Source organism: Pseudophryne corroboree, chromosome 9, assembly GCF_028390025.1.
Source record: "Pseudophryne corroboree isolate aPseCor3 chromosome 9, aPseCor3.hap2, whole genome shotgun sequence".
In the NCBI taxonomy this organism is placed as follows: Eukaryota; Metazoa; Chordata; class Amphibia; order Anura; family Myobatrachidae; genus Pseudophryne; species Pseudophryne corroboree.
Window position 1 is genome coordinate 419,903,995 of NC_086452.1, and position 26,849 is coordinate 419,930,843.

The following is a 26,849-nucleotide window of genomic DNA, read 5'->3' on the forward strand; positions in this document are numbered from 1 at the left end:
CCCCAGATGGTGGAAAGAGTCGTCATGGACCGCTACTTGAGATCTTTGCCCATGGTCCTGCGCAAGTGGGTGAGCCATGGAAACCCGGGTACTGCTGACCAATTAGTGGACATGGTAGAGAGGTATTTGGCAGCAGAGGAACTACTGATGACCACCCAGCAACCCATAGATCCTCGACAGCGCCCTTCAGTAAAGACTGGTAAGACTGTTCCGTGGGAAAACGTTGCTGGGCGGTTAAGAGAACGCAAGGCTGGAGAGACTGTAAACACTGGCCCTGGAAACAGGCCAATGGGGCTAGAACGGTCTATGCTGCCCAAATGGGTTGATAATCGTGTGGTTAAATGTTTTAGGTGTGGTATGCCAGGTCATGTTATTGCCAATTGCCCAGTCACGCAAGAACCCATGCAATGTGATGCTGCCTTTGAATGTCGCAGAATGTCTTTCTTTGCTAGGTTAGCCTGTACTGTGGTACCTTCACCTGAGCTGGAAAAACAAATGTGTGATGTGTTCTTAGAAGGTAACCGGGTAGAGGCCTTGCTAGATTCAGGAAGTTTAGTTACCCTCGTGAAAGCTGGGTTAGTGAACCCCTTAAAGGTCCAGCAAATACCTATTGGGGTAACTTGCATACATGGGGATACCCAATATTATGCCACTGCTGAGGTGAATATAGAAACTTGTTGTGGGTCAGCAATGGTTAAAGTGGGACTGGTCCCTACCTTGGTGCATGAGGCCATAATAGGGAGGGATTTTCCTCATTTTTGGAAACTGTGGGAATCACGGTTATCAACAGATGTGAGAAGTAAAAAGCCAGTTGATAATACCGGTGATTTTTTGGATGTACGTGGGTCTTCGGAACTTTCTGGCCCTTTGCCTTTTGCTAGTTTGGCTGGGGAAGTGACAGATGGGGAGTCCAGTGAGGACCCTCTTGCCGGGAACAGAGACATAGTAGTTAGAACTGAAAGCGTGCCTGACCTGGAGGTAAAGAAGGATCTGTTTGCGTCTGAACAGTTAAAGGATCCTACCTTAATAAAGGCTAGAGAGAATGTTAAGATTGTTAATGGGGAACCTGTGGTACCAGGTGACAGGGTTACGTATCCCCACATGGCCATCTGTAATGAGCTCTTGTACCACATTGTCAAAAGGGGTGAGGATGTGGTGGAACAGCTGGTAGTTCCCCAGCCTTATCGGAGAACGGTACTAGATTTAGCTCATAGTCACGTTACCGCAGGACATTTAGGGGCAGTAAAAACCACTGAAAGAGTTTTACAAAGGTTCTTTTGGCCAGGGGTTTATAAAGAAGTGTCTGAATATTGTTCTTCCTGTCCTGAATGCCAGTATCATGCCCCTAGACCCCATTTCAGGAGCCCACTAGTTCCCATGCCTATTATAGAGGTCCCGTTTGACAGAATAGCCATGGATCTCGTGGGGCCCTTGTTAAAGTCTGCTCGGGGCCATCAGTATATCCTGGTAATTATGGACTATGCCACTCGATATCCTGAGGCTGTCCCTTTACGCACTATCACAACCAAGGCGATAGCTAGGGAGCTGGTGCAGGTATTTAGTAGAGTGGGAATACCAAAAGAAATTTTGACTGACCAAGGTACTCCATTTATGTCAAGGATCATGAAAGAATTATGCAAGTTATTTAAGGTCACTCACCTCAGGACGTCCATCTACCATCCCCAAACTGACGGGTTGGTGGAAAGGTTTAATAAAACATTAAAAAGTATGTTAAAAAAGGTTGTTGAGAGAGATGGGAAAAACTGGGATTGTTTGTTGCCCTACTTGTTAATGGCCATCAGAGAAGTTCCTCAGTCCTCTACGGGGTTTTCTCCATTTGATTTGTTGTATGGTAGACACCCCAGAGGGCTGTTGGATGTTGCCAAAGAGACGTGGGAAGGACAGCCCACTCCTTATAGAAGCGTTATTGAGCATGTAACACAAATGCAGGATAGGATTGCAGCCGTGGTACCTGTTGTCAGAGAGCACATGGAACAGGCCCAAAGTGCTCAACAGAGGGTCTATAACCGGAGTGCCAAGATACGGGAATTTGCTCCTGGAGATAGAGTTCTTGTTTTGGTACCCACTGTGGAAAGCAAATTCCTAGCTAAATGGCAGGGTCCATTTGAGATTAGGGAAAAAGTGAATGAGGTTAATTACAAAGTATACCAGCCGGGAAAGAGAAAACCCGAACAGATCTACCATGTTAACTTAATCAAACCCTGGAAAGATAGGTTGTCTCTGTCAGCGGAGCCTTGCCCTTCGGTGTCTTCACCCCGGTTGCTTCCCGCAGTGAAGGTGTCAGAGACATTATCAGCTGATCAGAACAATCAGGTTAAAGAATTTCTCATCCAAAATAGGGAGGTATTTTCAGAGCTGCCTGGCCGAACGACCATAATAAAACATGACATTGTCACAGAACCAGGGGTCAGGGTTCATTTAAAGCCATATAGGATTCCTGAAGCTCAGCGAGAAGCTATTTCTAAGGAAGTTAAAACCATGTTAGAACTTGGAGTCATAGAGGAGTCTAACAGTGAGTGGTCCAGTCCCATAGTGCTCATCCCGAAGCCCGACGGTAGCATACGCTTCTGTAATGACTTTCGTAAGTTAAATGAGGTGTCCAAGTTTGACGCATACCCCATGCCCCGTGTGGATGAGCTTGTAGAAAGGCTGGGAACAGCCAGGTTTCTCACCACATTGGACCTGACCAAAGGTTACTGGCAAATACCTTTATCTGATAGCGCCAAAGAAAAAACAGCCTTTTCGGTTCCGGAGGGGCTGTACCAGTATAAGATGTTACCCTTTGGGTTGCATGGGGCTCCAGCAACCTTTCAACGGGCGATGGATAAAATTTTGAGGCCCCATAGAAAATATGCAGCTGCCTATTTGGATGATGTGGTAATTCACAGTACAGACTGGGGGTCACATTTGGTTAAAGTACAAGCAGTACTGGACTCAATCAGAGAGGCAGGGTTAACTGCTAACCCAAAGAAGTGCTGCCTCGCAATGGAGGAGGTCAAATACTTGGGCTTCACCATAGGCAGAGGTCTGATTAGGCCCCAATTGAATAAAGTTGATGCTATTCAAAACTGGCCTCGTCCAGTGAATAAAAAACAGGTAAGGGCTTTTTTGGGAATTACTGGGTACTATAGACGGTTTATTCCTAATTTTGCGACCACAGCGGTGCCGTTGTCAGACCTTACCAAAGGGAAGCAGTCAAATGTGGTGAAATGGAACCCTGATGCAGAAAAGGCGTTCCAAGCGTTAAAAGTGGCTTTGTGTTCACAACCGGTGTTGATAACACCAGATTTTTCAAAAGAATTTGTGGTACAGACAGATGCCTCAGAGGTAGGGATAGGTGCTGTGCTGTCCCAAACCAGAGATGGGGACGAACACCCTATCATTTATTTGAGTAGGAAACTCAATGAGCATGAAAAAAGGTATGCCATTGTGGAAAAGGAGGCTTTGGCCATTAAGTGGGCACTAGATACCTTGAGATATTACCTCTTGGGTAGACAATTCAGACTAGTGACAGACCATGCCCCTTTAAAATGGATGTATGTAAATAGAGGCAAGAATGCTCGTGTAACTAGATGGTTTCTAGCGTTGCAGGACTTTAAGTTTACTGTCGAACATAGACCGGGAACACAATTGGCCAACGCAGATGCATTGTCTCGCATCTTCTGTTTGGGGGCTACAAGTGTTCCGGCCCCTAGGTCGAAACAGGGGAGGGGGATATGTGACAAGAACACTGGGATAGTGTTTGAGGGCAGGTATATTTGTCCCAGGTTCTTGTCTTACATGTTTTAGAAAATGTTAACTTCTAGGAAAAATGCTTTTTGTTTTGTCTGAACCTTTTCAGTTTGCTGTAAAAGCTGGGTAAAGGCTCTGAGAGAGAGATAAGGCGAGTTCTAGACATTGGGCCCAGTTCGGGTCTTTGGCCTCACAGAGGGCTAATCAGGGTTTCAGCTGTGTAAGAGTGATATAGTGCTTCTAACCTGATTAGTATGGGCAGACTGCCTGGGAAGGCTGCAGGATCTGTGTGTGTGAGACACGCTTTCTGATGCAAGTAAGCTATACAGTATGTACTGAAGAACTCTGTGTTTTGTTTAGTGACAGTTAGGAACATCTTATGTTTAGTTAGTGCCGGACAGGCAAGGTATTTTTATTTTGGGGTTTGTTTTATTTTCTGTTTCAATAAAACTGGCCGGGGTCAGTTGTACCAGAAACTGGACTTGTGTTGTTCCTCAGCTGCTGCGTGCTGCCATATTCCCCAGGAAAAGGCACCTTGCACCCCTACAGTGTTACAGTATAAAGAAGAAAAAAAAACCACGGTTAGGTGGTATATACAATTATGGACGGGCTGCCGAGTGCCGACACAGAGGTAGCCACAGCCGTGAACTACCGCACTGTACTGTGTCTGCTGCTAATATATAGACTGGTTGATAAAGAGATAGTATACTCGTAACTAGTATGTATGTATAAAGAAAGAAAAAAAAACCACGGTTAGGTGGTATATACAATTATGGACGGGCTGCCGAGTGCCGACACAGAGGTAGCCACAGCCGTGAACTACCGCACTGTACTGTGTCTGCTGCTAATATATAGACTGGTTGATAAAGAGATAGTATACTCGTAACTAGTATGTATGTATAAAGAAAGAAAAAAAAAACACGGTTAGGTGGTATATACAATTATGGACGGGCTGCCGAGTGCCGACACAGAGGTAGCCACAGCCGTGAACTACCGCACTGTACTGTGTCTGCTGCTAATATAGACTGGTTGATAAAGAGATAGTATACTCGTAACTAGTATGTATGTATAAAGAAAGAAATAAAAACCACGGTTAGGTGGTATATACAATTATGGACGGGCTGCCGAGTGCCGACACAGAGGTAGCCACAGCCGTGAACTACCGCACTGTACTGTGTCTGCTGCTAATATAGACTGGTTGATAAAGAGATAGTATACTCGTAACTAGTATGTATGTATAAAGAAAGAAAAAAAAACCACGGTTAGGTGGTATATACAATTATGGACGGGCTGCCGAGTGCCGACACAGAGGTAGCCACAGCCGTGAACTACCGCACTGTACTGTGTCTGCTGCTAATATATAGACTGGTTGATAAAGAGATAGTATACTCGTAACTAGTATGTATGTATAAAGAAAGAAAAAAAAACCACGGTTAGGTGGTATATACAATTATGGACGGGCTGCCGAGTGCCGACACAGAGGTAGCCACAGCCGTGAAATACCGCACTGTACTGTGTCTGCTGCTAATATATAGACTGGTTGATAAAGAGATAGTATACTCGTAACTAGTATGTATGTATAAAGAAAGAAAAAAAAACCACGGTTAGGTGGTATATACAATTATGGACGGGCTGCCGAGTGCCGACACAGAGGTAGCCACAGCCGTGAACTACCGCACTGTACTGTGTCTGCTGCTAATATAGACTGGTTGATAAAGAGATAGTATACTCGTAACTAGTATGTATGTATAAAGAAAGAAAAAAAAACCACGGTTAGGTGGTATATACAATTATGGACGGGCTGCCGAGTGCCGACACAGAGGTAGCCACAGCCGTGAACTACCGCACTGTACTGTGTCTGCTGCTAATATATAGACTGGTTGATAAAGAGATAGTATACTCATAACTAGTATGTATGTATAAAGAAAGAAAAAAAACCACGGTTAGGTGGTATATACAATTATGGACGGGCTGCCGAGTGCCGACACAGAGGTAGCCACAGCCGTGAACTACCGCACTGTACTGTGTCTGCTGCTAATATATAGACTGGTTGATAAAGAGATAGTATACTCGTAACTAGTATGTATGTATGTATAAAGAAAGAAAAAAAAACCACGGTTAGGTGGTATATACAATTATGGACGGGCTGCCGAGTGCCGACACAGAGGTAGCCACAGCCGTGAACTACCGCACTGTACTGTGTCTGCTGCTAATATAGACTGGTTGATAAAGAGATAGTATACTCGTAACTAGTATGTATGTATAAAGAAAGAAAAAAAAACCACGGTTAGGTGGTATATACAATTATGGACGGGCTGCCGAGTGCCGACACAGAGGTAGCCACAGCCGTGAACTACCGCACTGTACTGTGTCTGCTGCTAATATAGACTGGTTGATAAAGAGATAGTATACTCGTAACTAGTATGACTATAAAGAAAGAAAAAAAAACCACGGTTAGGTGGTATATACAATTATGGACGGGCTGCCGAGTGCCGACACAGAGGTAGCCACAGCCGTGAACTACCGCACTGTACTGTGTCTGCTGCTAATATAGACTGGTTGATAAAGAGTTAGTATACTACTAATATTATATATACTGGTGGTCAGGTCACTGGTCACTAGTCACACTGGCAGTGGCACTCCTGCAGCAAAAGTGTGCACTGTTTAATTTTAATATAATATTATGTACTCCTGGCTCCTGCTATAACCTATAACTGGCACTGCAGTGCTCCCCAGTCTCCCCCACAATTATAAGCTGTGTGAGCTGAGCACAGTCAGATATATATATACATTGATGCAGCACACTGGGCTGAGCAGTGCACACAGATATGGTATGTGACTGAGTCACTGTGTGTATCGTTTTTTTCAGGCAGAGAACGGATATATTAAATAAAACAAACAACTGCACTGTCTGGTGGTCACTGTGGTCGTCAGTCACTAAACTCTGCACTCTCTTCTACAGTATCACAGCCTCAGGTCAATCTCTCTCTCTCTCTCTCAACCCTAATCTAAATGGAGAGGACGCCAGCCACGTCCTCTCCCTATCAATCTCAATGCACGTGTGAAAATGGCGGCGACGCGCGGCTCCTTATATAGAATCCGAGTCTCGCGAGAATCCGACAGCGTCATGATGACGTTCGGGCGCGCTCGGGTTAACCGAGCAAGGCGGGAGGATCCGAGTCTGCTCGGACCCGTGAAAAAAACATGAAGTTCGTGCGGGTTCGGATTCAGAGAAACCGAACCCGCTCATCTCTAATTTATGTATCTGGCACTGTGGGGGCATATATTTATCTGGCACTGTGGGGGCATATATTTATCTGGCACTGTGGGGGCATATATTTATTTGGCACTGTAGGGGCATTTATGTATCTGGCACTGTGGGGGCATTTATGTATCTGGCACTGTGGGGGCATTTATTTATCTGGCACTGTGGGGGCATTTATGTATCTGGCACTGCTGGGGGGCATATCGGCACTGTGAGGGCATTTATTTATCTTGCACTTGGGGGGCATTTATTTGGCACTGTGGGGGCATTTATGTATCTGGCACTGCTGGGGGGCATGTCACGTGTATCTGGCACTGCTGGGGGGCATGTCAAGTGTTGCTGGCACTGCTGGGGGGCATGTCATGTGTAGCTGGCACGGCTGGGGGGAATGTCACGTGTAGCTGGCACGGCTGGGGAGCATATCATGTAGTGTTCCCGCTAGGCGTCTGTGGCTAGACAATGTGTCTCAGTGCTCTGCCTGGCGCAATGTGTCTCAGTGCTCTGCCTGGCGCAATGTGTCTAAGTGCTCTTCCTGGGGCAATGTGTCTCAGTGCTCTTCCTGGGGCAATGTGTCTCAGTGCTCTTCCTGGCGCAATGTGTCTCGGTGCTCTTCCTGGCGCAATGTGTCTCAGTGCTCTTCCTGGCGCAATGTGTCTCAGTGCTCTTCCTGGTGCAATGTGTCTCAGTGCTCTGCCTGGCGCAATGTGTCTCAGTGCTCTTCCTGGCGCAATGTGTCTCAGTGCTCTTCCTGGCGCAATGTGTCTCAGTGCTCTGCCTGGCGCAATGTGTCTCAGTGCTCTGCCTGGTGCAATGTGTCTCAGTGCTCTGCCTGGCGCAATGTGTCTCAGTGCTCTGCCTGGCGCAATCTGTCTAACGTGCTCTGCCTGGCGCAAAGTGTCTAACATACTCTGCCTGGCGCAAAGTGTGTAGGAGGTTCTACCTGGTGCAATGTATATTAGCTGCACTACTGTGTGGTGTAATACGAATTGCCACTATTATGTGGCCACGCACCTTCCCCACGAAGCAACGGCCCTAAATATTTGCTGCGCGCCTTTGGCGCGCACTGTCCATGCTCTAGCATATGGGTAGGTGAGCACCAAGCATTACAGTATGTACAGAATTTCGCCCTCCTAACTTAAAAATGTGCCGTCCCTGTGATCAGCACCCTGCCCTAAAAAGTGAGCACTATCATGTGTAGCTGGCACTGCTGGGGGCCATATTGTGTGTAGCTGGCACTGCTGGGGGGCATGTCATGTGTAGCTGGCACGGCTGCAGGGCATGTCATGTGTAGCTGGCACTGCTGGGGGGCATATCATGTCTATCTGGCATTGCACATTATGTGTATCTGGCACTATACTGGAGACATTATGTGTATCTGGCACTATACTGGAGACATTATGTGTATCTGGCACTATACTGGAGACATTATGTGTATCTGACACTATACTGGAGACATTGTGTGTAAGGAACACTACTGTGGCTGTTATGTGTAAGGCTGCTAATTGTGTGCGTAGAGGGGGAGTGAAAATATATTTATAGTGTGATAATATGAGGCCACGCCCACGTTTCCAGGAGGCCACACCCACTTTTCCTGGAGCGCGTGCGCATAGTGTTTGGGGGGGGGGGGCGCTTTTAGATTTTCTCGCTTAGGGTGCTACTAGGCCTGGAGCCGGCCCTGCATATAGGTTATGTAGTGTAGTAATGTATTGCAGTGTATAGGGGCATGTAGTGCACTGATGTGGTGTAGCATATAAGGGGATGTAGCGTAGTGATGTAGTGTAGCATATAGGGTATGTAGTGCAGTGCATTGGGGCATGTAGTGGCATGTAGTGTAGTGATGTAGTTCAGCGTGTAGGAGATGTAGTATATAGTGATGTAGTGCAGTGGATAGAGGAATGTAGTGCAGTGATGAAGTGTTATGATATAGTGCAATGTATGGGGACACACAGAGGAGCATGTAGTTGAACACGCTCGTGGGCCATGTACCACATAGGGCATTTAAGGCACATAGGGGAATATTGTCCAGTAGTATCCCCTTTTTTCCACATTTTTGATAATCTGATCATTTTAGTCTGATAGTTTTTTTTCTCTTACGTCCTAGAGGATGCTGGGGACTCCAAAAGGACCATGGGGTATAGACGGGATCCGCAGGAGTATCCCGCAGTATATCCGCAGGAGTATCCGCAGGTGTATCCAATGGTGGAAACTTTGCGGTCAGCGGTTGAGGTTACTCGCGGTCAACCACTGACCACAAAGTTCCCACCATTGGATCAATGGAGCGCCTATGCGCTACATTGTATCTTCAGTGCGCAGCCTGACTGACAGCTCAGGAGCGCACAGCCAATCAGGAGAGTGCCACGACGTGGCGCTCCCTGATTGGCTGAAGGGACCCTCTTTGACAGGAGTCACGGGGAGTCCCGCCAGTCGGGGAAAGGGGTCCCATGTGTAAACATGGGACCCCTTTCAGTGCGTGGATCGGGGTTTCGTTTTTTTTTTTTTTGCCAAGTACCTGGATTACAAGTAGAAGAGGACAGAGCTACTCTGGATTGTGTGAGTATAATTTTATTGACAGGTAACCCGTGGATTCTACTTGGAGAAGGGGACCGACTGCTTCGTGTCAACATAGGTAAGTATGTGTGTGTCGGTATGCATGTATGTAATAAAGTTTTACTGTCACGGTGTGTGTGTTCTGTTTTTTGTTGGGTATTTTTTTTGTAGTAGTACTACAGGTACCAGCGGGCCTGTTTTTCCACCGCATGCTGGTACTTGTGGTTCTCCAAGTACCAGCTTGCGGGGGAGGCTTGCTGGGACTTGTAGTACTGCTACAAAAAACAATATTCTTATTTTTACACTTGGCTATCAGCCCCCCATCCGCTGCCCTTGGATGGGGGGACAGCCTCAGGCTTCACCCCTGGCCCTTGGGTGGCTGGAGGGGGGGACCCCTTGATTTAAGGGGTCCACACTCCTCCAGGGTACCCCGGCCAGGGGTGACTAGTTAATGATTTAATGCCAGGGCTGCAGGCACCTATATAAAAGTGTCCCCTGGCTGTGGCATTATCTCTCTGACTAGTGGAGCCCGGTGCTGGTGTTAAAAATACGGGGGACCCCTACGCTTTTTGTCCCCCGTATTTTTGGCCCCAGGACCAGGCGCAGAGCCCGGTGCTGGTTGTTAAAATATGGGGGATCCCCAGTCAATTTTTTCCCCATATTTTTGCAACCAGGACTGGCTCAAAGAGCCCGAGGCTGGTTATGCTTAGGAGGGTGGACCCCACGCAATTTTTTTCTGTTTTTTAACTCTTTAAACTCTCACAGATCCGGCCGGGATTCCTTGTGTTTTGTCTGGCAGTGTTTTACTCATCACTCCCGTAAAACACTGCCTGACATTACGAATCACATCGACATCGGAAAATACGAATGAGGAAAACTCGGCAGCTTAGTAAATGACCGTATCAGGATTCAAAAAGTTGCAGTAAAATGCACCCGATACCATTCGAGTTCAAACACCCTTAAAAACGGCTAAAACACGAATATTAGTAAATATACCCCTAAGTGTGGCGTATTTCACTGCAGCCCATAGGTAAAATCTGCCACTGATTGTAAGTAAATAACAACTGTCAATGTTGTGAACACGTATGTGAATAGTTCAAATTTTGCAGGTCTATATATGTGGTGGATTTAATGGCAATGAATGTCTGTTCACTACTGGGCTCAATCCTGAGATCGGGCAATGGAACCTTATCACCCCAATGAGAAGGTGGCGTAGTGGCGTTGGTGCTATTGCCTATGGAGACTAAGTTTATGTGGTAAGAGGGAAATAATATTTATATGCTCTTTTATATTCCATAGTCTAATATGGAAAACATATCCTAAATCCATTTAATCATGAGAAAACATTGGCTTACTCCATGCCATGCATAGTTGCATACAAAGGTGTGGCCATTTAGAAACAAAAGGTTTGCAGCTGTTGTTTCGCCATCACTTGGTTGAAAATGGCCCTCTATATCCTATGGAATCATTGAAAAGAGGTCTTAAAGCTCTATTACCCCCTAAAATGTAGAACATTTTCATTGAACATTTTAAAAATGTCTGTCACAAAGGGGACCAATCAGAAGCTGCAGTGTCCATGGTTGTGGATTCTCATTGGTTATCCTACTCAGCCCTCTGTGCCAGACAGTTTTCAACAAGGGCAGAGACACTTACCATTTGGCTGTGGGCAGGAAGTACGAATTAGCTTGAGGTCATAGTTCAGCTGTAAGGGACATCTGACTGTTTCTTGTTCATACGCCTTTCACATAGAAACTGTTGTGTGCGCACGCAAACATCATTAATTTTACATTTGTAAGCATTACAAGTAGCTGTTTGACATAAACTTGCTCATTCAGTATTTCAGCTTAGAAGGTACTTTAATAAAACAAAAATGGTGGACAGAAGAGAACACTTACACAGTATAACTATATTACTCACTGTTTGAAATATCTGCAGTTGAAATAGTTTTAGCTTATCCTTGTCACGTTTTTAACTCCCAGAAGGGAGATGCAAGAAAGAGCTTGGGGGTAGGGGTTTTCAGTGCAGTGAATTGAGTCATTGTGGCGTGGCCCAATGCTATGATTTGTGCTATGGTACAGTGACAGGCGGAACCACAAAGACACAATTCTCTGGTCTGCCCTACTGGGGTCCGGGAAACCTAGTAAAAAATGTGCAATATCATGCATTGAAAATGTGAAATAATTACGTTATCATTTTGTAATTTTTGCTAAAATGTGGAATGTATTTATTAGATGCACTTATGCTACATATATCTACCCTGTATTATTATTACTCTTTATTTATATTGCTCCAAAAGATATCAACTGCACCAAATGACAGAGTACATAACCAAAAAGCAAAACAAGAAAACAGTGACTTACATTTCAAGTAGTGATGAGCGGGTTCGGTTTCTCGGAAACCGAACCCCCCGAACTTCACCTTGTTTACACGGGTCCGAGGCAGGTTCGAACCTTCCCGCCTTGTTCGGCTAACCCGAGCGCGCCCGAACGTCATCATCCTGCTGTCGGATTCTCGCGAGATTCGGATTCTATATAAGCAGCCGCGCGTCGCCGCCATTTTCACTCGTGCATTGGAGATGATAGGGAGAGGACGTGGCTGGCGTCCTCTCCGTTTATTGTAGAAGACAGAACTTGATTCATTGGTTGTTTATTGCTTAATTGTGGGGAGGATTGGGGAGCAGCTGTTAGGAGTACAGTGCAGAGTTTTGCTGATAAGTGACCACCAGTTTTTATCCGTTCTCTGCCTGAAAAAAAACACTCCATACCATATCTGTGCTCAGTGTGCTGCATAATATATCTGTGCTGAGTGCTCACACTGCTTAATTGTGGGGACTGGGGAGCAGCTATAGCAGGAGTACAGTGCAGAGTTTTGCTGACAGTGACCACCAGTATACGTTGTCTGCCTGAAAAACACTCCATATCTGTGCTCAGTGTGCTGCTTTATTGTGGGGACTGGGGACCACCAGTATAATTAATATTATATAGGAGGAGTACAGTGCAGAGTGCACTGCTGTACCTACCTCTGTGTCGTCATCCATTAAGTATACTATCCATCTACATTCTATACCTGTGGTGCATTTTAGTTTTGCAGTTTGCTGACAGTGTCCACCAGTATACTATATATAGCAGTACGGTAGGTCACTGCTGTACCTACCTCTGTGTCGTCACTCGTCATCCATTAAGTATACTATCCATCTACATTCTATACCTGTGGTGCATTTTAGACAGTTTTGCAGTTTGCTGACAGTGTCCACCAGTTTATTATATATATACTTATAGCAGTACGGTAGGCCACTGCTGTACCTACCTCTGTGTCGTCACTCGTCATCCATTAAGTATACTATCCATCTACATTCTATACCTGTGGTGCATTTTAGACAGTTTTGCAGTTTGCTGACAGTGTCCACCAGTTTATTATATATATACTTATAGCAGTACGGTAGGCCACTGCTGTACCTACCTCTGTGTCGTCACTCGTCATCCATTAAGTATACTATCCATCTACATTCTATACCTGTGGTGCATTTTAGTTTTGCAGTTTGCTGACAGTGTCCACCAGTATACTATATATAGCAGTACGGTAGGCCACTGCTGTACCTACCTCTGTGTCGTCACTCGTCATCCATTAAGTATACTATCCATCTACATTCTATACCTGTGGTGCATTTTAGTTTTGCAGTTTGCTGACAGTGTCCACCAGTATACTATATATAGCAGTACGGTAGGCCACTGCTGTACCTACCTCTGTGTCGTCATTCGTCATCCATTAAGTATACGATTCATCTACATTCTATACCTGTGGTGCATTTTAGACAGTTTTGCAGTTTGCTGACAGTGTCCACCAGTATACTATATATATACTTATAGCAGTACGGTAGGCCACTGCTGTACCTACCTCTGTGTCGTCACTCGTCATCCATTAAGTATACTATCCATCTACATTCTATACCTGTGGTGCATTTTAGACAGTTTTGCAGTTTGCTGACAGTGTCCACCAGTATACTATATATATACTTATAGCAGTACGGTAGGCCACTGCTGTACCTACCTCTGTGTCGTCACTCGTCATCCATTAAGTATACTATCCATCTACATTCTATACCTGTGGTGCATTTTAGACAGTTTTGCAGTTTGCTGACAGTGTCCACCAGTATACTATATATATACTTATAGCAGTACGGTAGGCCACTGCTGTACCTACCTCTGTGTCATCACTCGTCATCCATTAAGTATACTATCCATCTACATTCTATACCTGTGGTGCATTTTAGACAGTTTTGAAGTTTGCTGACAGTGTCCACCAGTATACTATATATATACTTATAGCAGTACGGTAGGCCACTGCTGTACCTACCTCTGTGTCGTCACTCGTCATCCATTAAGTATACTATCCATCTACATTCTATACCTGTGGTGCATTTTAGACAGTTTTGCAGTTGGCTGACAGTGTCCACCAGTATACTATATATATACTTATAGCAGTACGGTAGGCCACTGCTGTACCTACCTCTGTGTCATCACTCGTCACCCATTAAGTATACTATCCATCTACATTCTATACCTGTGGTGCTTTTTAGACAGTTTTGCAGTTTGCTGACAGTGTCCACCAGTTTATTATATATATACTTATAGCAGTACGGTAGGCCACTGCTGTACCTACCTCTGTGTCGTCACTCGTCATCCATTAAGTATACTATCCATCTACATTCTATACCTGTGGTGCATTTTAGACAGTTTTGCAGTTTGCTGACAGTGTCCACCAGTTTATTATATATATACTTATAGCAGTACGGTAGGCCACTGCTGTACCTACCTCTGTGTCGTCACTCATCATCCATTAAGTATACTATCCATCTACATTCTATACCTGTGGTGCATTTTAGACAGTTTTGCAGTTTGCTGACAGTGTCCCCCAGTATACTATATATATACTTCTAGCAGTACGGTAGGCCACTGCTGTACCTACCTCTGTGTCGTCACTCGTCATCCATTAAGTATACTATCCATCTACATTCTATACCTGTGGTGCATTTTAGACAGTTTTGCAGTTTGCTGACAGTGTCCACCATTTTATTATATATATACTTATAGCAGTACGGTAGGCCACTGCTGTACCTACCTCTGTGTCGTCACTCGTCATCCATTAAGTATACTATCCATCTACATTCTATACCTGTGGTGCATTTTAGACAGTTTTGCAGTTTGCTGACAGTGTCCACCAGTATACTATATATATATACTTACAGCAGTACGGTAGGCCACTGCTGTACCTACCTCTGTGTCGTCACTTGTCATCCATTAAGTATACTATCCATCTACATTCTATACCTGTGGTGCATTTTAGACAGTTTTGCAGTTTGCTGATAGTATCCACCAGTTAACTATATATATATACTTATAGCAGTACGGTAGGCCACTGCTGTACCTACCTCTGTGTCGTCACTCGTCATCCATTAAGTATACTATCCATCTACATTCTATACCTGTGGTGCATTTTAGACAGTTTTGCAGTTTGCTTACAGTGTTCACCAGTTTATTATATATATACTTATAGCAGTACGGTAGGCCACTGCTGTACCTACCTCTGTGTCGTCACTCGTCATCCATTAAGTATACTATCCATCTACATTCTATACCTGTGGTGCATTTTAGACAGTTTTGCAGTTTGCTGACAGTGTCCACCAGTTTATTACATATATACTTATAGCAGTACGGTAGGCCACTGCTGTACCTACCTCTGTGTCGTCACTCGTCATCCATTAAGTATACTATCCATCTACATTCTATACCTGTGGTGCATTTTAGACAGTTTTGAAGTTTGCTGACAGTGTCCACCAGTATACTATATATATACTTATAGCAGTACGGTAGGCCACTGCTGTACCTACCTCTGTGTCGTCACTCATCATCCATTAAGTATACTATCCATCTACATTCTATACCTGTGGTGCATTTTAGACAGTTTTGCAGTTTGCTGACAGTGTCCACCAGTTTATTATATATATACTTATAGCAGTACGGTAGGCCACTGCTGTACCTACCTCTGTGTCGTCACTTGTCATCCATTAAGTATACTATCCATCTACATTCTATACCTGTGGTGCATTTTAGACAGTTTTGCAGTTTGCTGACAGTGTCCACCAGTTTATTATATATATACTTATAGCAGTACGGTAGGCCACTGCTGTACCTACCTCTGTGTCGTCACTCGTCATCCATTAAGTATACTATCCATCTACATTCTATACCTGTGGTGCATTTTAGACAGTTTTGCAGTTTGCTGACAGTGTCCACCAGTATACTATATATATATACTTATAGCAGTACGGTAGGCCACTGCTGTACCTACCTCTGTGTCATCACTCGTCATCCATTAAGTATACTATCCATCTACATTCTATACCTGTGGTGCATTTTAGACAGTTTTGCAGTTTGCTGATAGTGTCCACCAGTTAACTATATATATACTTATAGCAGTACGGTAGGCCACTGCTGTACCTACCTCTGTGTCGTCACTCATCATCCATTAAGTATACTATCCATCTACATTCTATACCTGTGGTGCATTTTAGTTTTGCGCAGTAAATATAGTAGTAGGCCATTGCTATTGATACTGGCATATAATTCCACACATTAAAAAATGGAGAACAAAAATGTGGAGGTTAAAGGGAAAGATCAAGATCCACTTCCACCTCGTGCTGAAGCTGCTGCCACTAGTCATGGCCGAGACGATGAAATGCCATCAACGTCGTCTGCCAAGGCCGATGCCCAATGTCATAGTAGAGAGCATGTAAAATCCAAAACACAAAAGTTCAGTAAAATGACCCAAAAATCAAAATTAAAAGCGTCTGAGGAGAAGCGTAAACTTGCCAATATGCCATTTACGACACGGAGTGGCAAGGAACGGCTGAGGCCCTGGCCTATGTTCATGGCTAGTGGTTCAGCTTCACATGAGGATAGAAGCACTCATCCTCTCGCTAGAAAAAAGAAAAGACTTAAGCTGGCAAAAGCACAGCAAAGAACTGTGCGTTCTTCAAAATCACAAATCCCCAAGGAGAGTCAAATTGTGTCGGTTGCGATGCCTGACCTTCCCAACACTGGACGGGAAGAGCTTGCGCCTTCCACCATTTGCACGCCCCCTGCAAGTGCTGGAAGGAGCACCCGCAGTCCAGTTCCTGATAGTCAAATTGAAGATGTCACTGTTGAAGTACACCCCAGGATGAGGATATGGGTGTTGCTGGCGCTGGGGAGGAAATTGACAAGGAGGATTCTGATGGTGAGGTGGTTTGTTTAAGTCAGGCACCCGGGGAGACACCTGTTGTCCGTGGGAGGAATATGGCCATTGACATGCCTGGTCAAAATACAAAAAAAATCAGCTCTTCGGTGTGGAATTATTTCAACACAAATGCGGACAACAGGTGTCAAGCCGTGTGTTGCCTTTGTCAAGCTGTAATAAGTAGGGGTAAGGACGTTAACCACCTCGGAACATCCTCCCTTATACGTCACCTGCAGCGCATTCATCATAATTCAGTGACAAGTTCAAAAACTTTGGGTGACAGCGGAAGCAGTCCACTGACCACTAAATCCCTTCCTCTTGTAACCAAGCTCCTGCAAACCACACCACCAACTCCCTCAGTGTCAATTTCCTCCTTACCCCGGAAAGCCAATAGTCCTGCAGGCCATGTCACTGTCAAGTCTGACGAGTCCTCTCCTGCCTGGGATTCCTCCGATGCATCCTTGAGTGTAACGCCTACTGCTGCTGGCGCTGCTGTTGTTGCTGCTGGGAGTCGATGGTCATCCCAGAGGGGAAGTCGTAAGACCACTTTTACTACTTCCACCAAGCAATTGACTGTCCAACAGTCCTTTGCGAGGAAGATGAAATATCACAGCAGTCATCCTGCTGCAAAGCAGATAACTCAGGCCTTGGCAGCCTGGGCGGTGAGAAACGTGGTTCCGGTATCCATCGTTAATTCAGAGGCAACTATAGACTTGATTGAGGTACTGTGTCCCCGGTACCAAATACCATCTAGGTTCCATTTCTCTAGGCAGGCGATACCGAAAATGTACACAGACCTCAGAAAAAGACTCACCAGTGTCCTAAAAAATGCAGTTGTACCCAATGTCCACTTAACCACGGACATGTGGACAAGTGGAGCAGGGCAGACTCAGGACTATATGACTGTGACAGCCCACTGGGTAGATGTATTGCCTCCCGCAGCAAGAACAGCAGCGGCGGCACCAGTAGCAGCATCTCGCAAACGCCAACTCGTTCCTAGGCAGGCTACGCTTTGTATCACCGCTTTCCAGAATAGGCACACAGCTGACAACCTCTTACAGCAACTGAGGAAGATCATCGCAGAATGGCTTACCCCAATTGGACTCTCCTGGGGATTTGTGACATCGGACAACGCCAGCAATATTGTGTGTGTATTACATCTGGGCAAATTCCAGCACGTCCCATGTTTTGCACATACATTGAATTTGGTGGTGCAGAATTATTTAAAAAACGACAGGGGCGTGCAAGAGATGCTGCCGGTGGCCCGAAGAATTGCGGGCCACTTTCGGCATTCAGGCACCGCGTACAGAAGACTGGAGCACCACCAAACATTCCTGAACCTGCCCTGCCATCATCTGAAGCAAGAGGTGGTAACGAGGTGGAATTCAACCCTCTATATGCTTCAGAGGATGGAGGAGCAGCAAAAGGCCATTCAAGCCTATACATCTGCCCACGATATAGGCAAAGGAGGGGGAATGCACCTGACTCAAGCGCAGTGGAGAATGATTTCAACGTTGTGCAAGGTTCTGCAACCCTTTGAACTTGCCACACGTGAAGTCAGCTCAGACACTGCCAGCCTGAGTCAGGTCATTCCCCTCATCAGGCTTTTGCAGAAGAAGCTGGAGACATTGAAGGAGGAGCTAAAACAGAGCGATTCCGCTAGGCATGTGGGACTTGTGGATGGAGCCTTTAATTCGCTTAACCATTAATCACGGGTGGTCAATCTGTTGAAATCAGAGCACTACATTTTGGCCACCGTGCTCGATCCTAGATTTAAAACCTACGTTGCATCTCTCTTTCCGGCAGACACAAGTCTGCAGAGGTTCAAAGACCTGCTGGTGAGAAAATTGTCAAGTCAAGCGGAACGTGACCCGTCAACATCTCCTCCTTCACATTCTCCCGCAACTGGGGGTGCGAGGAAAAGGCTAAGAATTCCGAGCCCACCCGCTGGCGGTGATGCAGGGCAGTCTGGAGCGAGTGCTGACATCTGGTCCGGACTGAAGGACCTGCCAATGATTACTGACATGTCGTCTACTGTCACTGCATATGATTCTCTCACCATGGAAAGAATGGTGGAGGATTATATGAGTGACCGCATCCAAGTAGGCACGTCAGACAGTCCGTACGTATACTGGCAGGAAAAAGAGGCAATTTGGAGGCCCTTGCACAAACTGGCTTAATTCTACCTAAGTTGCCCTCCCTCCAGTGTGTACTCCGAAAGAGTGTTTAGTGCAGCCGCTCACCTTGTCAGCAATCGGCATACGAGGTTACTTCCAGAAAATGTGGAGAAGATGATGTTCATCAAAATGAATTATAATCAATTCCTCCGTGGAGACATTCACCAGCAGCAATTGCCTCCAGAAAGTACACGGGGACCTGAGATGGTGGATTCCAGTGGGGACGAATTAATATTCTGTGAGGAGGGGGATGTACACAGTGAAAGGGGTGAGGAATCGGAGGATGATGATGAGGTGGACATCTTGCCTCTGTAGAGCCAGTTTGTGCAAGGAGAGATTGATTGCTTCTTTTTTGGTGGGGGCACAAACCAACCAGTCATTTCAGTCACAGTCATGTGGCAGACCCTGTCGCTGAAATGATGGGTTCGTTAAAGTGTGCATGTCCTGTTTATACAACATAAGGGTGGGTGGGAGGTCCCAAGGACAATTCCATCTTGCACCTCTTTTTTCTTTCATTTTTCTTTGCATCATGTGCTGTTTGTGGACAATTTTTTTGAAGGGCCATCCTACCTGACACTGCAGTGCCACTCCTAGATGGGCCAGGTGTTTGTGTCGGCCACTTGTGTCGCTTAGCTTAGTCACAAAGCCACCTTGGTGCGCCTCTTTTTTTCTTTGCATCATGTGCTGTTTGGGGACAATTTTTTGGAAGTGCCATCCTGTCTTGATTGACACTGCAGTGCCACTCCTAGATGGGCCAGGTGTTTGTGTCGGCCACTTTTGTCGCTTAGCTTAGTCACACAGCCACCTTGGTGCGCCTCTTTTTTTCTTTGCATCATGTGCTGTTTGGGGACAATTTTTTGGAAGTGCCATCCTGTCTTGATTGACACTGCAGTGCCACTCCTAGATGGGCCAGGTGTTTGTGTCGGCCACTTGTGTCTCTTAGCTTAGTCACACAGCCACCTTGGTGCGCCTCTTTTTTTTTTTTTTTTTGCATCATGTGCTGTTTGGGGACAATTTTTTGGAAGGGCCATCCTGTCTTGATTGACACTGCAGTGCCACTCCTAGATGGGCCAGGTGTTTGTGTCGGCCACTTGTGTCGCTTAGCTTAGTCACACAGCCACCTTGGTGCGCCTCTTTTTTTCTTTGCATCATGTGCTGTTTGGGGACAATTTTTTGGAAGTGCCATCCTGTCTTGATTGACACTGCATTGCCACTCCTAGATGGGCCAGGTGTTTGTGTCGGCCACTTGTGTCGCTTAGCTTAGTCACACAGCCACCTTGGTGCGCCTCTTTTTTTCTTTGCATCATGTGCTGTTTGGGGACAATTTTTTTGAAGGGCCATCCTGTCTTGATTGACACTGCAGTGCCACTCCTAGATGGGCCAGGTGTTTGTGTCGGCCACTTGTGTCGCTTAGCTTAGTCACACAGCCACCTTGGTGCGCCTCTTTTTTTCTTTGCATCATGTGCTGTTTGGGGACAATTTTTTGGAAGTGCCATCCTGTCTTGATTGACACTGCAGTGCCACTCCTAAATGGGCCAGGTGTTTGTGTCGGCCACTTGTGTCGCTTAGCTTAGTCACACAGCGTCCTTTTGTGCGCCTCTTTTTTCCTTTGCATCATGTGCTGTTTGGGGACTATTTTTTTGAAGGGCCATCCTGCCTGACACTGCAGTGCCACTCCTAGATGGGCCAGGTGTTTGTGTCGGCCACTTGTGTCGCTTAGCTTAGTCACACAGCGACCTTGGTGCGCTTCTTTTTTTCTTTGCATCATGTGCTGTTTGGGGACTATTTTTTTGAAGGGCCATCCTGCCTGACACTGCAGTGCCACTCCTAGATGGGCCAGGTGTTTGTGTCGGCCACTTGTGTCGCTTAGCTTAGCCATCCAGCGACCTCGGTGCAAATTTTAGGACTAAAAATAATATTGTGAGGTGTTCAGAATAGACTGGAAATGAGTGGAAATTATGGTTATTGAGGTTAATAATACTATGGGATCAAAATGACCCCCAAATTCTATGATTTAAGCTGTTTTTTAGGTTTTTTTGAAAAAAACACCCGAATCCAAAACACACCCGAATCCGACAAAAAAATTTCGGTGAGGTTTTGCCAAAACGCGTCCGAATCCAAAACACGGCCGCGGAACCGAACCCAAAACCAAAACACAAAACGCGAAAAATTTCCGGTGCACATCACTAATTTCAAGACAATATAGGACAAGTACAGGTATATAAACATGCTGCATCAGCAGACGACACTGAAATAAGTTTCATGACGGCAGAAATCTGAGGGGTTTGGTGCAGTCGAAAGGAGTATTGAATAAAAGATAGGTTAAGTAAGAGAAGGAAAAGCAAAATGAGGGAAGAGGGCCCTGCTTGTGAGAGCTTACATGCTAAAGGGGTGGGGCAGCCCCTGTGTTTGGTTAGTACACCATTAACTTTTAAGAAAGCTAGCCCGCTCTGATTTGGAGAATGCAGTCATTCAGTATTAAGACAAATTCCACAGACCTAAGAGCCTAAACAGAAGGTCAGTAAGAGCCCATGGCTTGGCTGTATATTTTAATTAATTATATTACACTGAGTAAAGAGAGGAAGGGTAATAGAAAGGGAAGTGATTTAATAAAGAGAGAACAATTAACTAGACTAGGGATGATACTACCGCTCCAAAAACTCACTGCTCACAGAGAGAATGGAGGGTAAGTATATTGAAAAATGTATCAGTCCTAAAGAAATGACGACATGCCCAGTTGCTGTACAGTACATACTGTATGTGTACTTACCTCTTCTAATGTCACTGCACAGTGCATAGAGAAGCAGCGTTGTGTATAAATGTGCTGCCATTTCTGACTAGCTATTAGCAGAAGAAAATTAATTAGAAAGTCTAGGGGTCTGGGGATTAATACTTTGATTAATGAGGCTTTAAACCAGCAGTTCATTTGTACTGTAAGTCACAAATTAGCCTAGCCCATCAAAAAACATCAGACTTTTGTTTTTTAACTTCGGAGTTGGCAAATTAAATGAAGAGAAATATGTAAGTATTACATTTACTGTATTAAATTTATGCAGAGATTTCACTTTAAGTTAAAAGTTTTTTTTATTATTATTTAATATAATTTGTAATTGGATTGTAAATCATTTAGCACAAATGTACTGTAAACTGTATTGTTGACTGGTTGATCTCTCCTTAATCCTTTACTTTTGTACAATTTGTCTAGTTTTCCTAAGCTCTGGAAATGGTATGGGATATTATGCCAAAGGTTAAAGGTTCCTCTTATAGGTGTTCAGTACTTTTGAGCAGTGGCAGCTCCTACTTACTTTTGGTAGGGGGACTGCTGCTGCCCAAGTGACTGTAGAGGATACAGCCAGTCCCCGGGTCCCGACACCTGCGCAGTTAAACCGTCAGGTGCCGGGACTGGTGCATTCGCAGACACCGCGGTGCAACTGAGCATGAGCAATCCCCTGCTTCTATGGACTGCACCGACTGCAGCCCATAGAAACCAGATTGGGCAGCGCCAAAGGCTCATAGAAGCCAACTCTCTGCTTATCGCAGCCCGGAATGGCAGTCCCGGAGGGACAAAACACCTCCCAATTGATTAACCTTGTGTGTCTGTGACTGACAGGTAGGACTTCAAATAAAAAGTCACTGCCAGTCACAGTGAAGCCAGTGCAGTCTCGGACATTGAGCTGGGTGGCGGATTTTACCTGGGATTAAAATCTGCCACTTCTTTTGAGTAATCAGATTACAACAATCAGAGACACATACAGATCTGCAATTTACAGATTGTTTATTATCATAAAAGCATTTCAGTAAAAGAGACATGGGGGTAATTCAGAGTTGATCGCAGCAGCAAATTTGTTAGCAGTTGGGCAAAACCATGTGCACTGCAGGGGGGACAGATATAACATGTGCAGAGAGAGTTAGATTTGGGTGGGGTATGTTCAAACTGAAATCAAAATTGCAGTGTAAAAATAAAGCAGACAGTATTTACCCTGCACAGAAACAGAATATTTGCTGCTGCGATCAACTCTGAATTAACCCCATGGATCAGCAAGTAGCTAACAGCGCTGATTAGCTTTTCAGTAAAGGCTTGCCATCCACATCCTTTAGATTTTGTTCTTGCTCTTTGGTCAAACCCCTTCAGATTCAGAGTGCCTGGATGAGAACTGTTGAAGCCACAGCTAAGACATAGGGGTAAATATACTCTTTTGCAGCTTTTTACCTTTGGGATTGCATCCTGCTTAAATACTAAGGTCAAAACTGCTGTAATGCCACCAAGCAACAGTATTCTCCCTCCCATTTTTCTCCCAGTAAAAGTAGAAACTCCAGATTTACCATGCGGCGAGATTTGAACCCGTGGTATAAGTAATAAGTAACAATTATGAGATAAGCAATACCATGTGTATTACTTGTTCAAAATTACTACGACCAATTTTATATAATTAATGAATGCAACCAGTGGTGTACCATAGCTATAGCATGGCATTAGCTTTGGCACTAAGGCGGGCTGGTCAGGGGAGTGACGTGTGTGGAAAGCGTTGAACTGGCAAATAGGGGTACAGAGGAAACCACCAGTAGGCCCCACTGCCTGAAGGCACACCCCTTCCTCTAGGGATCAGGTTTTAGATTGTGCAATTGAATTACACATTATACGTATATTACATTATACTGCACAGGCCTATGGTGTATTCACTACAGTAAATTGCTGTTATTAATCTGCTACATTTTTATGCATGCACTAGCATTATCTACTATATTTATTTATAAAGGGGCCCACATCTTACAATTTTTAATAGCTAGCCAAGCGTCTGTGGTGGATGGTCACACCCCTAAACATAGACTCCTATCACTACTGTCATGGCCGGCCAGCCAATTTCCCAGATACTTCAATTCAAAAATCACCACCAGTGACTTATGGTTACCTCAGCACATGTGGTAAATGAAAACCCAGTAACTGCCATCAGCAAGTATTACTTTAGTGATACCACACTAGGTACTTCATACTCTTACCTTCATACAGAAGAATTAATTGTACACTCACACTTCAGTACATAGTTTTGGCCTCACAAGCTCGCAGATTCACAAAGAGACATGAAGAATATGCTAGAATTAATTATCTTTTAATTTGAACAAAATAATCCTAGTTATGATTATAAAAAGGTTACAAATGAACAGGAAATACTGTACATATAAATCTCAGAAAACAAAAGGAAAATAAAATTTCAGAAGTCTAATACTTACTCAAAATAACTTCAGGTGTGCGGGACTTCACAATTGAGCATATAGGTTGCACCCCTCAGCATGTTGCTGAATCCCCAGCAAAGAATGAACACTGAGCATTAAGGGAGAAGTGAAATTTTACCTGTGCAGCTCCACTCTTCGCTCCCACCTTTTTGCTTTTTAACTAGCTCAATGCTGGACACTGGACATGAAGGGATTATGGGGGTAATTCAGAGATGATCGCAGCAGCAAGTTTGTTAGCAATTGAGCAAAACCATGTGCACTGCAGGTGAGGCAGATATAACATTTGCAGAGAGAGTTAGATTTGAGTAGGTTATATTGTTTCTGTGCAGGGTAAATACTGGCTGCTTTATTTTTACATTGCAATTTAGATTTCAGTTTGAACACACCCCACCCAAATCTAACTCTCTCTGCACATGTTATATTTGCTCTACCTGCAGTGCACATGGTTTTTGCCCAACTGCTAACAAATTTGCTGCTGTGATCAACTCAGAATTAGGCCCTATGTGCTTTCTCCACATACTGTAGCTGTCTTGCAATAGATAGGGAAGGGGGAGTTAGCCCAGAGGGGCACAACATTCCACTACCCCCTGAAGGTGACATTCTACTTTAATTTATTATTCCTTGCCTAACTTGACCAGGTCTGGATGTTTGAGAATGAAGAATGCAGTTTTCCTACCCCAAACATTTATGACTGGCAAGAGATCATCTGTTCCCTGAACATAAATCTCCTTTTCCCATTTCCCTGGTTAAAATAAGGCCAACTACAGGACCCAGTTTAGCAGCCATGTTGTTCCACCCAAGGGTCTTTTCATACACTTACATAAGATACAATTCTAATGCTGGGGACGGCATGTAAATGTCACATTTCCATCACTACTACATTCCCCCGGTGGGCCCTTCATACCCCAGGCTGACACTGTGTGTGGATTAGGACAGACAGGCTCCTTTTTTCTCCATTTTTTTCATGTAAAAGGGATTACATGTCTCTTTTAGGGATGTATCACATAGTGATATAATCTGTGCTGTTGTTTAGTCCCTCATTATGGGGGAAATGTACCAACAATCTTGAGCACAAAGGAGTGATTAGCAACCAATCAAGTTGATTGGTTGCTATAGGCAACTTTGTTACTTGTCCACTTCTCAACTCGTTAGATCTTGTGCATAGCCGCATGGTTCATCAGCTCCTCATCAGTCTGCTGACGTGCTATATGAATGATAAAAATAAAGAAGCTCTACTTACACTGGAGCTTCAGACTTGCATTGTGCGGAAAGAGAAATTCCCCACAAATGGTAGACACCACTGAAAAGGTAAGCAACCAGTACTAGTAGCCTTTAACATTGAAATGGAAATGGGTGGGGGGTTTTTGGGATCTGCACTGGACCAGATTGTAAAAATTTTTTACAAATGTCATACAATTTGTATACCAAATGAGGCAAAAATGACAAGAATGGTGACCAACATGAAGCTACCGACTTTGCCTTTGGGGCTTTTAGGGTAGAACTGGGTTGGCGGTGCTCCCAGACTTTAGTTCAGATAAAACTATGAAAGGGTTGTTTTGCAGAGAAGCAAAAAAGGGAATGTTTTTGTGTCTCTTTGGGGCACACTTTGTTTAAATAGATTGATAGATAAATTTGTGAGAGTTAAACAATGTATATGCAAAGATAAAACTTAACTTTTAATTTTTAATTTTTAAACAGACGAAAACAATGATAAAAATGTTGCTGTGTATGTCAGCAAAATTGATTAAGACAAGTATTAAATACAAATACAAATAAGAAGATATGTTACTCACTGGATGTACCGTAGGTGGCAGAAGATTTGTCTGCACACCCACTGGATATTGAGCGAGTGTTAATGTTCGACGTTTGTCAAAAGCGAAAATATAGAAATTCTTGTTATCTCCATCCACTTATGAATAGATATACACTTGTATATTCATAAGAGAGATTCAAGATGAACCGGCTTTTGTGAATCCTGACTCCTGGTGGACTAGTCAGCTTAGGTAAGTGTGCTGCAAAAATCGCTGGTGGTGGATTTTGCTGATCGGCAGAAGGTAAGTTCCTTAATACTATAGTACCCAGTATTCCCAGAGGGTCACCCTTTCTGGTACTAACCAGGCCCAATGCTGCTTGGCTTCCAAGATCAGACGAGATCGGGCATGTCCAGCATGGTATGACTGTAGAAAGTCAGGTGAGTGCCTATCTGCTGGGGGGAGGGCTGCTGCTGCTGCTTTGCATATACATTCAGAGCCGGATTAAGGCTATGGGGGGCCCGGGGGCACTTCAGAGAGTGAGGCCCCTAATAAATAGGCTGACTGCTGAGATATATATTTATAAATATATATATATATATATATATCTGTAAATATATATGTGTGTTGTATATGTATATATATATATATATATATATGGATGATCTGTGTCCAATAAAGTACCTGCAACTAATGCGCCCTACACACTGGGCGATAACACTGCAAGATATGAACGATCTCGTTCATTATGGAACGAGATAACTTTCATATCGTGCAGTGTGGAGGCACCAGCGATGAACGATGTGCAGCCCCGCGCTCGTTCATCGCTGATGCCCCGTCGGCTGTGCA

General features: G+C 44.6%; 1 protein-coding gene and 1 pseudogene across 1 annotated transcript in view; both read right to left on the minus strand.

Moving 5' to 3' along the window:
• LOC134958375 (kelch-like protein 10) overlaps nucleotides 1-24,302 on the minus strand; it is a 141,350-nt gene extending 117,048 nt beyond the window's left edge. The window contains exon 1 of the mRNA XM_063940929.1: nucleotides 24,247-24,302. The gene's annotated coding sequence lies outside the window, so the exon portion shown is untranslated. The remainder of the gene's footprint in view (nucleotides 1-24,246) is intronic.
• A 2,013-nt stretch (nucleotides 24,303-26,315) lies between these two features.
• LOC134960865 (5S ribosomal RNA) lies at nucleotides 26,316-26,434 on the minus strand (annotated as a pseudogene).
• Between the last annotated feature and the right edge of the window lie 415 nt (nucleotides 26,435-26,849).